The 12,076-nt window shown below is 51.1% G+C and overlaps 4 non-coding genes across 4 annotated transcripts; all 4 read left to right on the top strand.

Annotated features, from left to right (window-relative positions):
• The first annotated feature begins 573 nt into the window (after positions 1 to 573).
• Positions 574 to 764, top strand: LOC141208772 (U2 spliceosomal RNA). Its single transcript, XR_012278986.1, has one exon. It is a non-coding gene; the product is annotated as a U2 spliceosomal RNA (small nuclear RNA).
• Positions 765 to 1,886: 1,122 nt separating this feature from the next.
• On the top strand, positions 1,887 to 2,077 carry LOC141208771 (U2 spliceosomal RNA). The gene has a single exon (XR_012278985.1). It is a non-coding gene; the product is annotated as a U2 spliceosomal RNA (small nuclear RNA).
• Positions 2,078 to 3,202: 1,125 nt separating this feature from the next.
• LOC141208770 (U2 spliceosomal RNA) lies at positions 3,203 to 3,393 on the top strand. Its single transcript, XR_012278984.1, has one exon. It is a non-coding gene; the product is annotated as a U2 spliceosomal RNA (small nuclear RNA).
• Positions 3,394 to 4,515: 1,122 nt separating this feature from the next.
• On the top strand, positions 4,516 to 4,706 carry LOC141208769 (U2 spliceosomal RNA). Its single transcript, XR_012278983.1, has one exon. It is a non-coding gene; the product is annotated as a U2 spliceosomal RNA (small nuclear RNA).
• The last annotated feature ends 7,370 nt before the right edge of the window (positions 4,707 to 12,076 follow it).

Here is a 12,076-nt window from a genome sequence, read left to right as displayed (position 1 = left end):
TAAAAGAGAAACCAACCTAAAAACTTTGGTTGATTAGTCTGTGGCATTCTTTTAAACTGTTGCTTATGGCGGTCTCTGTGAGCTTCTCAGTGACATTCAGCCATCCAGGTATCCCGCCTGCAGTAGACGGAATGTGGCAATGGAACGCTGGCTGCGCGTGTCATAATAGGCTCTGAGCCTTTATATACCTGCGCACAGCAGCAGCCACCTTCAGTCTGCTGCTGGACAGCCAGCAGCATCAGCAGCAGGAGAGGTAATTAATCAGCAACCCTCCTGCTAAGGGTAGACAGCTGCTCGTTCCACCCCCCCCCCCGCCTTAATTGGTTCTCCTCCCTTCCAACGGTGTTGAGGCGGGTGGGAACAGCCGGGGGTTGAGGGTACTGTGCTAAAAGAGGTGGAGTTATGCAGATCTAAAACGCGTGGATTGCAGCAGCAGCAAGCCGAAAAGTGCAGGCATGTGAGGGATCTAGAGGTTGACAGCATGTCTTCTTAACGGGAGTCCAGGTGGCCATCTCCACAAATGGACTTTTCAGAATCCTTGGGTGGCACCGTAGTCGGAAACCAATTCTGGTTATCGCTTCTCGGCCTTTTGGCTAAGATCAAGTGTAGTATCTGTTCTTATCAGTTTAATATCTGATACGTCCCCTATCTGGGGACCATATATTAAATGGATTTTTAGAACAGGGAGATGGAAAAAGAGCTTGCTCTGTCCACTCCACGCATTGACCTGGTATTGCAGTATCTCCAGGACCGGTGCACCCCTTCTTTAATGCAGTTTCTAAAATCAGAAAGAATTGAATTCAATGCTTTTTGTTCATTTTGCTTGTTTGTCGGATTTTGGGATGGACTCTTTGGCTTTGCTTTTCTTCTCCTCATTGGATTTTTCATGTTAAAAGTTGCAGAAGCCAGATGACAAGCTCATTTTGGTTCAACTTCAGCAACTGTGCATTGCATTGCCATGTAATGTAATGTAATGCAATGCTATCTATCTAGCTCTCCCTCTATACTTCCTTTTGGATAAACAGACATATTAGGCAAGCATTTTGGAGCTTTCACCTAAATAACTACAGGTGGTGAGATAAGCTGCACAATATAATTGACCTTTCAGTATATTGTTGCACACACACCATCTATTTAGCAAATGCCCTTGTTATCAACAGCAGCCTTTTAAACTCACCTGAGCTAACAGGTATGTGAGCTGGTTACTCTGCTGCGCTTAAAATTTCTTTTTTGGTTTGCTACAATGCCTTTTCTGAAACGTTGTCTCCCTCTGCTGGAACACTGACTTCTTTCATTTAATGCCTGCAGACTATAAAAGAGAAACCAACCCAAAAAGTTTGGTTGATTAGTCTGTGGCATTCTTTTAAACTGTTGCTTATGGCGGTCTCTGTGAGCTTCTCAGTGACATTCAGCCATCCAGGTATCCCGCCTGCAGTAGACGGAATGTGGCAATGGAACGCTGGCTGCGCGTGTCATAATAGGCTCTGAGCCTTTATATACCTGCGCACAGCAGCAGCCACCTTCAGTCTGCTGCTGGACAGCCAGCAGCAGCAGCAGCAGGAGAGGTAATTAATCAGCAACCCTCCTGCTAAGGGTAGACAGCTGCTCGTTCCACCCCCCCCCCCCGCCTTAATTGGTTCTCCTCCCTTCCAACGGTGTTGAGGCGGGTGGGAACAGCCGGGGGTTGAGGGTACTGTGCTAAAAGAGGTGGAGTTATGCAGATCTAAAACGCGTGGATTGCAGCAGCAGCAAGCCGAAAAGTGCAGGCATGTGAGGGATCTAGAGGTTGACAGCATGTCTTCTTAACGGGAGTCCAGGTGGCCATCTCCACAAATGGACTTTTCAGAATCCTTGGGTGGCACCGTAGTCGGAAACCAATTCTGGTTATCGCTTCTCGGCCTTTTGGCTAAGATCAAGTGTAGTATCTGTTCTTATCAGTTTAATATCTGATACGTCCCCTATCTGGGGACCATATATTAAATGGATTTTTAGAACAGGGAGATGGAAAAAGAGCTTGCTCTGTCCACTCCACGCATTGACCTGGTATTGCAGTATCTCCAGGACCGGTGCACCCCTTCTTTAATGCAGTTTCTAAAATCAGAAAGAATTGAATTCAATGCTTTTTGTTCATTTTGCTTGTTTGTCGGATTTTGGGATGGACTCTTTGGCTTTGCTTTTCTTCTCCTCATTGGATTTTTCATGTTAAAAGTTGCAGAAGCCAGATGACAAGCTCATTTTGGTTCAACTTCAGCAACTGTGCATTGCATTGCCATGTAATGTAATGTAATGCAATGCTATCTATCTAGCTCTCCCTCTATACTTCCTTTTGGATAAACAGACATATTAGGCAAGCATTTTGGAGCTTTCACCTAAATAACTACAGGTGGTGAGATAAGCTGCACAATATAATTGACCTTTCAGTATATTGTTGCACACACACCATCTATTTAGCAAATGCCCTTGTTATCAACAGCAGCCTTTTAAACTCACCTGAGCTAACAGGTATGTGAGCTGGTTACTCTGCTGCGCTTAAAATTTCTTTTTTGGTTTGCTACAATGCCTTTTCTGAAACGTTGTCTCCCTCTGCTAGAACACTGACTTCTTTCATTTAATGCCTGCAGACTATAAAAGAGAAACCAACCTAAAAAGTTTGGTTGATTAGTCTGTGGCATTCTTTTAAACTGTTGCTTATGGCGGTCTCTGTGAGCTTCTCAGTGACATTCAGCCATCCAGGTATCCCACCTGCAGTAGACGGAATGTGGCAATGGAACGCTGGCTGCGCGTGTCATAATAGGCTCTGAGCCTTTATATACCTGCGCACAGCAGCAGCCACCTTCAGTCTGCTGCTGGACAGCCAGCAGCAGCAGCAGCAGGAGAGGTAATTAATCAGCAACCCTCCTGCTAAGGGTAGACAGCTGCTCGTTCCACCCCCCCCCCCCCCCGCCTTAATTGGTTCTCCTCCCTTCCAACGGTGTTGAGGCGGGTGGGAACAGCCGGGGGTTGAGGGTACTGTGCTAAAAGAGGTGGAGTTATGCAGATCTAAAACGCGTGGATTGCAGCAGCAGCAAGCCGAAAAGTGCAGGCATGTGAGGGATCTAGAGGTTGACAGCATGTCTTCTTAACGGGAGTCCAGGTGGCCATCTCCACAAATGGACTTTTCAGAATCCTTGGGTGGCACCCTAGTCGGAAACCAATTCTGGTTATCGCTTCTCGGCCTTTTGGCTAAGATCAAGTGTAGTATCTGTTCTTATCAGTTTAATATCTGATACGTCCCCTATCTGGGGACCATATATTAAATGGATTTTTAGAACAGGGAGATGGAAAAAGAGCTTGCTCTGTCCACTCCACGCATTGACCTGGTATTGCAGTATCTCCAGGACCGGTGCACCCCTTCTTTAATGCAGTTTCTAAAATCAGAAAGAATTGAATTCAATGCTTTTTGTTCATTTTGCTTGTTTGTCGGATTTTGGGATGGACTCTTTGGCTTTGCTTTTCTTCTCCTCATTGGATTTTTCATGTTAAAAGTTGCAGAAGCCAGATGACAAGCTCATTTTGGTTCAACTTCAGCAACTGTGCATTGCATTGCCATGTAATGTAATGTAATGCAATGCTATCTATCTAGCTCTCCCTCTATACTTCCTTTTGGATAAACAGACATATTAGGCAAGCATTTTGGAGCTTTCACCTAAATAACTACAGGTGGTGAGATAAGCTGCACAATATAATTGACCTTTCAGTATATTGTTGCACACACACCATCTATTTAGCAAATGCCCTTGTTATCAACAGCAGCCTTTTAAACTCACCTGAGCTAACAGGTATGTGAGCTGGTTACTCTGCTGCGCTTAAAATTTCTTTTTTGGTTTGCTACAATGCCTTTTCTGAAACGTTGTCTCCCTCTGCTGGAACACTGACTTCTTTCATTTAATGCCTGCAGACTATAAAAGAGAAACCAACCCAAAAAGTTTGGTTGATTAGTCTGTGGCATTCTTTTAAACTGTTGCTTATGGCGGTCTCTGTGAGCTTCTCAGTGACATTAAGCCATCCAGGTATCCCGCCTGCAGTAGACGGAATGTGGCAATGGAACGCTGGCTGCGCGTGTCATAATAGGCTCTGAGCCTTTATATACCTGCGCACAGCAGCAGCCACCTTCAGTCTGCTGCTGGACAGCCAGCAGCAGCAGCAGCAGGAGAGGTAATTAATCAGCAACCCTCCTGCTAAGGGTAGACAGCTGCTCGTTCCACCCCCCCCCCCCGCCTTAATTGGTTCTCCTCCCTTCCAACGGTGTTGAGGCGGGTGGGAACAGCCGGGGGTTGAGGGTACTGTGCTAAAAGAGGTGGAGTTATGCAGATCTAAAACGCGTGGATTGCAGCAGCAGCAAGCCGAAAAGTGCAGGCATGTGAGGGATCTAGAGGTTGACAGCATGTCTTCTTAACGGGAGTCCAGGTGGCCATCTCCACAAATGGACTTTTCAGAATCCTTGGGTGGCACCGTAGTCGGAAACCAATTCTGGTTATCGCTTCTCGGCCTTTTGGCTAAGATCAAGTGTAGTATCTGTTCTTATCAGTTTAATATCTGATACGTCCCCTATCTGGGGACCATATATTAAATGGATTTTTAGAACAGGGAGATGGAAAAAGAGCTTGCTCTGTCCACTCCACGCATTGACCTGGTATTGCAGTATCTCCAGGACCGGTGCACCCCTTCTTTAATGCAGTTTCTAAAATCAGAAAGAATTGAATTCAATGCTTTTTGTTCATTTTGCTTGTTTGTCGGATTTTGGGATGGACTCTTTGGCTTTGCTTTTCTTCTCCTCATTGGATTTTTCATGTTAAAAGTTGCAGAAGCCAGATGACAAGCTCATTTTGGTTCAACTTCAGCAACTGTGCATTGCATTGCCATGTAATGTAATGTAATGCAATGCTATCTATCTAGCTCTCCCTCTATACTTCCTTTTGGATAAACAGACATATTAGGCAAGTGACGCGCCCCTGGGCCTGTGTCGCGCTGCGAGAGCTTACCCGGAGCCGGATCTGTTGAGGATTGTAGTCTCGTGGCGGTGACCCGGTCCGTGCCCAGGGAGTCAAACTGGACGGCAGTCTGTTAGCGGTAAATGGTTGATGACTATGCCACCCGTTGAGTGCAGCCAGGGGGCTGCTGCTGCAGGGCAGACCTCTGAGGCCGATGGTGGGATTGTGCAGCGTGATAGTATAACCCCCAACGGGAGGGGTATGGCCTCAGGGCAGCCGACGTGGATGATGGGGGTAGCAGGAACCACTCAGAGACGGTACGGTGTAGTTCAGGGTCTTTACTGGTAACAACAAAAGACCCTCCCGGAGTACTTGCTAGCGGATGGGGCCTGGTCAGTCCTTGAGCAGATGGGATCTCCCCTGGCCAGGCGTAGTTGTAGGCCTCCCAAACTGACTGTACTCTTCTGGCTACCTTGCTAGGAGCTGATGTAAGTAGCCCACGTCCCTGAGTGTACCGTGTGGTGCTCACCCGTATGGCCGGTGACTCGGGGCCTTCTAATGGCTTCCGCTCCACGATGGCGGTGCTGGTCCCACGCGTGTGACCGTGCCTTCGGGCTTCTGGGCCAGAGGACCTGAAATCCCCTGCCTGACGGATTCTGCTGCTGGGTAGGAATTAGTCCCCACAGCCTCGGACTCCGGGTCCGGTAAAAAGTCTTCTTAGTCAGGGCGAACTCTGCAGCTGCCAGCCCCTGACTCCTTGTAACTGCTGTTTCTTCCTATGCTGTCTCTACTTCTTCTCTTCTTCTACTCACTCACCCTGCCTCAGCCCCAGGTTTTTATAGGGGAAGTTCTTCCCCTCCCAAGACTGGGCAGGAGGTGTGGCATGCACAGGATCCCTGACCAAAGGACCTCCCACCTGCTCTCAGACATAACATTACGTTACTGTGGCAACCAGACCCCTGGGGTGTCACATTCCCCCCTAGTAAAATTTAGTACTCCGGGACTAAACACATTATAGAAAAACATAACAAGGTAAAAACAACAACACTAAAATACAATAAGATGGTCACGGCGTATCCGCAACCGGGTGCAGTCTTTGAAGAAAAGCAAAGGTGTCCATTTCACCGAAACAGGGAGACGTAACCAGGTAGGGGTCTGTTCTACCCCGAGTCCTTGACAGTCTTTAGTCCATCCTGGGTTACGCTCCAACTATGTACAAGGATTCCCGGTAAATCCACCAAGGATTCCTAAAAACAACTAGAAACACAAAATTACACACAAGCAACTATAGACAGGTAAACATACAAAATAGCTTAAACATTTAGATCCTCCAACGTGCGGGTAACTGGCCTCTAGTGGCCCTAGTGGACCTACGGAGCTGACTGTCTGGCCCTGAACTACAGGGTGTAGGAGCTGTCAAGGGTAAACTGGGCAGCTGTCTACCGGCTCTTTGTCTCACTAGGGGTACGGCAGGCTCACTATAAGCAGAGGGTTGATTCTCCTGTTCTGCTTGTGTGGAGTCTTCTGCCTCCTGGACCGGCTGTTCTTCCAGCTCTACCCGTTGCTCCGTAGGTTCTTGGGATGATGGTTGGAGGAAGGTGAGTACGGGTACCACAACTGCACCATTGACTTGAGTCCAAGACCGAGGGAAGTCCCCGAGCACGGTACTAACCATATCTTCCCTTTCCTCTACGGGTCGATGGTCTTCTTGTTCCTCTTCAGGGTTCCTCAGTTGTTCGGGACACTTCTTCAGGTGGTCCCGGGATACAATGGCTGTGGTTTCCCCTCCGTCTTTACTGATGGTACAGACCTTCGGGTTTTCGTGGCTTGAGGGCAGTACGGTGTACGGGTCCTTCTCCCACTGGTCGTCCAACTTGTGGAGCCGTCTCTTCCTCTTCAAGACCTGCTCTCCGGGTACCAGGGGAACAGCGGGAGCATACTGGTTGTATGTCTTCTCTTGTCTTTCCCTAGCCTGACAGAGACTTCGCTCCACGCTCTCCTGTACTCTCCGGTACTGCTGCTGCCTCTCTGTGTCCCAGTCTGTTTCTGGTGAAGTGTCCTCGGGTGTCAGGACTCCCATTTCCAGGTCAACAGGTAACTTACCAGGTCTTGCCCTCATTAGGTAAGCCGGGGTACAATTGGTGGAACCTACCGGGATGTGGTTGTATAGGTCCACCAGATCGGGCAACTTCTCAGGCCACAGACTGCGTTCTTCCAGGGGCAATGTTTTTAGAAGATCCATTACCACCTGGTTCATTTTTTCACAAAGTCCATTAGTTTGCGGATAGTAGGGTGTCGTCCTTATCTTTCGGAAGCCATACAGATTGCAGAATTCCTGGAAGACCTCCGCTTCAAAGGCAGGTCCCTGGTCCGTCAGCACTTGGTCCGGGTACCCGTGTGGACGGCAGAAGTGCTGCTGGAAGGCTCTAGCTGCTGTTTGAGCCGTTAAGTCCTTGACGGGGACGACAACCAAGAACCGGGAGTAATGATCCACGATGGTTAACGCGTAGACGTAGCCACTTCTGCTTGGGGTCAGTTTTACATGATCCAAGGCTACCAGTTCCAACGGTTGCCGGGTGACGATGGACTGCAGGGGAGTCTTCTGGCTGGCCCGGTCCTTCCTTCTCAGATTGCACGGGCCACAGTCTCTGCACCACTTCTCGATGGTTCCCCTCATGCCTACCCAGTGGAACCGCTCGCGCAGCAGGAACTCCAGCTTTTTCCACCCGAATTGTGCAGCTCCGTCGTGGTATGCCTCCATCACCATGGCTGCGTCTCTTCGGGGCACCACTACTTGCCAGAGTAGTTCATGCGTCCGGGAGTTGACCATTCTGCGGCACAACTTCCCCTTGTAAAGGAATAGTCGACTCTTCTCCGCCCATAGTTGTTTGGCTTCCTCCGGAGCGTCTGGTTCAAGGCGAGCCTCCGGCCGAGTCAGCATCTCCTTCACCAGTCGGACGGCAGGGTCGCTGTCTTGCGTTTCCGCCCAGTTGTAGTGGGGTAAGGGGTTCAACGTAGCAGCCTGCTTACCCCTTACCCGGTGGGAATACTGGATAGTCCCATGACGGTGGAACGCAGGGAGTTCAACTTCTTCCAGTCCCTCCGGATCTTCTCCTCCGTCCGGCAGGTTGGGCATCCTGGACAGGGCGTCCGCGTTGGTATTGGAGCGTCCTGCCCGGTATTTAATTGTGAACTCGTAGTTGGACAGACGGGCCATCCACCTCTGCTCCAGGGCACCGAGTCTTGCCGTGTCCAGGTGTGTCAGCGGGTTGTTATCCGTGTACACGGTGAACCGGGAAGAAGCGAGGTAATGCTTAAAGCGCTCAGTGATTGCCCATACTACGGCCAGGAACTCTAACTTAAATGAGCTGTAATTCTCGGGGTTCCTTTCGGTGGGTCGCAGTTTTCGGCTGGCGTAGGCGATTACTCGTTCCTTCCCCTGCTGGATCTGGGACAGTACGGCTCCTAGCCCGATGTTACTGGCGTCGGTGTAGAGGATAAAGGGCTGGCTATAATCCGGGTACGCCAGGATTTCGTCCCCCGTGAGGGCCATCTTCAGCTGGCGGAAGGACTCTTCTTCCAGCTCTTCCCATTTGAAGGGCGGCTTCTGGTTCTTGGCCTTCCGGGACTGGCCTATCAGGAGGTCCTGCATAGGTGCTGCCTTTTTGGTGAAACCGGGAATAAACCTTCGGTAGTAGCCTACCAACCCGAGGAACTGCCGCACTTCTTTTACGCTGGAGGGGCTTGGCCATTCCTTAATTGCGGTGATTTTATCAGGGTCGGGAGCCACTCCGTCAGCGCTCACCACGTGTCCCAGGTACTGCACCTTTGGTTTCAGGAGGTGACACTTGGAGGGTTTCACCTTTAGGCCGTAACTCGCCAGAGCCTCGAACACTTCCGCCAGGTGTTTCAGGTGGTCCTCATACGTCTTGGAATATACGATGACATCGTCCAGGTACAACAGGACCGTCTCGAAGTTTCTGTGGCCCAGACAACACTCCATTAGGCGTTGGAAGGTTCCTGGTGCGTTGCAGAGTCCGAACGGCATGCAGGTGAACTCGCTAAGTCCCATCGGGGTGGTGAATGCGGTCTTCTCCCGGTCCGCCTCTGCTACAGGAACCTGCCAGTACCCGCTAGTGAGATCCAAGGTAGAGAAGAAGTTAGCAGATCTTAAAGCAGCCAATGACTCCTCTATCCTTGGTAAGGGGTACGCATCCTTGTGTGTGATACGGTTGATTTTCCGGTAATCTACACACATCCTCATGGTGTTGTCTTTCTTTTTGACTAAAACTAATGGGGCTGCCCAGGGGCTACAACTATCCCGGATTACCCCAGCCTCCTTCATGTCTCTAAGCATCCCCTTGGCGTGTTGGTAATGTGCAGGGGGTACGGGTCGATACCTCTCTTTTATGGGAGGATGATCTCCCGTGGGGATGCGGTGTTCTACCCCCTTGACTCGCCCGAAGTCTAACGGGTGTTTACTAAACACTCTCTCATACTCTTGAACCACCCGATAGACTCCTTGTTTCTGATGTGAGGGAGTGGAGTCAGTACCCAGATGTAGTTGCTGACACCAGTCCTCCATGTCTTTCTTAGAGCCGTTACCTTCCTCCGGGTGAGATGGAGGCAAGGGTTCCACAGATTGTATAGAATTTTGATTAGTGATATATAATTTGGCTAACGTGGCATACCGGGGCAGGTATACTTCCCTCTCCCCGATATTTATTTTGCGAACGGGCACCCTCCCATGGCGTACATTGACCACCCCCCGTGCTGTCAAAATGGTGGGCCTACTGTCTGAGTAAACTGGTTCTACCATTGCCTGGTAATCTCTACCTCTCAGACCAATAGCTGCCCGGCACCAAATCATCATTTCACTTTTTGGGGGCATGGCAATAGGAAAAGGGTCACACATTCTTACGCTACCAATCTCACCGCCGGAGAGTTCTACTTGTTGCCGTTGCATCAGTGCCCGGATCTCTTTCTGGAGCACCCGCTGCTCGCCGGAGCTGGCGTTCTTGGCAACCTGCTGTAAAAGGAAAATCACCTCTGCAAGACAATTTTCAATTACGTTAGTTCCTAGAGTTATTTTTGGGTGACTCTCATGTTTATCAATATCTACAATGATCAGTCCCTGTGCGGCCAGTTCGACTCTACCGATTTTGAGGGTCACCTCTTTAAATCCGATCTGTGGCACGGGCTGGCCATTGCTGGCGATGATACTCAAGTCGTCGTCAGGGTAGCGGGTAATATCCGAGTCATTCCAGTACTGCTTGAAGAGCACGTACGGGATGGTGGTGACCTGTGACCCGGTATCCAGTAGGGCACTCATGGGAATGCCATCCAGTACCACAGGCAAGACTGGACGTCCTCCCACATATCTGTCGCGCCAGTTCGATGGGCCTGGTGATCTTTTTCCTGGGGGTTGGCCCTCTACCCCAGGTTGTGCCCGTTTAAAGAACAGTACCTTGCCATATGTCCGGGTTGATTGCAGCGGCGGCAGATGGGTCGTCCGTCCTCACTGTATCGGTCACTGGGTCTTGCTCTGGCCGGTGGGGTCCTCCTTGGTCGACGCCACGGGATGTCCTCCGGTCCGGATGCCAGCTGGATCTTCCCTGGGGTGGAAACCTGTAAAGACTGCACAGTTCGGGTTAGCGCAGCAACGCTCTTAACTAGCTCTTGGACCTGATGGTGTAGGTCTGGAGCCGGGTCATTGTCCAAAGCCTGCGCATCAGCTCCCACAGGCCCTGCCGACAAGGGCGCCGCCTCCTGGTGGTAAGTGATAGCTGGGCGCCTGTGGGTCACAACGCCACCCGGTGCTGGTTCTCGGAGCACCCGGATAGCTCTATCCTTGAACTGTGCAAAGTCCAGACGGGTATCCTGTAAGGCCATTGCCCGCAACTGGGTTTGGTGGGCATTGCAATATAAACCCTCTATAAATTGTTCAGTCAACAGCCTGTCCTCGTTTCCCACCCCATCAGGGTCGGTCTGCTTTATGGCCCTCAGGGCCTCTTGTAGGTTTAGTGCATAGTCCCTTATACTCTCATGCGCTCGCTGCTTGCACCCGTAGAATCTAAGCTTAATCTCAGCTGATGTGCGGGTATCAAAGGTGTCCTTCAGCCGGGTTAGTATCCCTGCGACAGTCTTCCTCCCAGGTGGCCAGGATTTTACTTCCCTTTTGGCTGCCCCGGTTAGTTGGGCCACCAGGATGCTCACTTTTTGCTCTTCTGTGAGGGGGTACACCTGGAAGAGGCTATCCAGCTTTTCTCTAAAGTCATGCAGGGTATGTGACTCCCCTGAGTACTGGGGTAGCCAAGCTGCTCCCGGGATATAGGGCATGGTGAAGGGCATAACTGCAGCAGCGGTAGCGCTGGCGGGGGTTGAGGCAGTGAAGCTCTCCTCCGTATCCGACATCTTCCTCCCCCCTAGTGGACCGTGGCCTACCTTGCGATGATCCTCTTCCGTAGGCCGCGGCTCCGCAGTGGATCGTCAGGGTTGAGGACCTTCCGTCGCGCTCCTGTGACGTCGGCGTCTGCTGGGCTCCTTCCAGGACCTTACGCAACGTCCGGACGTGAGGCGGGGCTTCAGTTCTCGCGCGCTTTCGGAGTCCACGCCCCTCTTCTTCCCGCGCGGCGTCCTCAAGATGGCGTCCAACGGCGGGAAAACTCCACGGATGGCGGGAAGAAGGCCGAAGATGGCGCCGGATGGCGGGAAACTTCACCGATGGCGGGAAGAAGGCTGAAGATGGCGCCGGATGGCGGGAATCTTCACCACTGGTAAGTTTGAAAAGTCTCTTTTTCAGGCACGCAGTACCCGGTGGTTGCGGGCACGAAATCCTGCCGACTACGCCAAAATTGACGCGCCCCTGGGCCTGTGTCGCGCTGCGAGAGCTTACCCGGAGCCGGATCTGTTGAGGGTTGTAGTCTCGTGGCGGTGACCCGGTCCGTGCCCAGGGAGTCAAACTGGACGGCAGTCTGTTAGCGGTAAATGGTTGATGACTATGCCACCCGTTGAGTGCAGCCAGGGGGCTGCTGCTGCAGGGCAGACCTCTGAGGCCGATGGTGGGATTGTGCAGCGTGATAGTATAACCCCCAACGGGAGGGGTA

Source organism: Phyllobates terribilis, unplaced genomic scaffold (assembly GCF_046119375.1).
Source record: "Phyllobates terribilis strain yellow unplaced genomic scaffold, ASM4611937v1 Scaffold_169__1_contigs__length_4117513, whole genome shotgun sequence".
Lineage (NCBI taxonomy): Eukaryota > Metazoa > Chordata > Amphibia > Anura > Dendrobatidae > Phyllobates > Phyllobates terribilis.
This window is presented reverse-complemented; position numbering and strand designations above follow the sequence as displayed.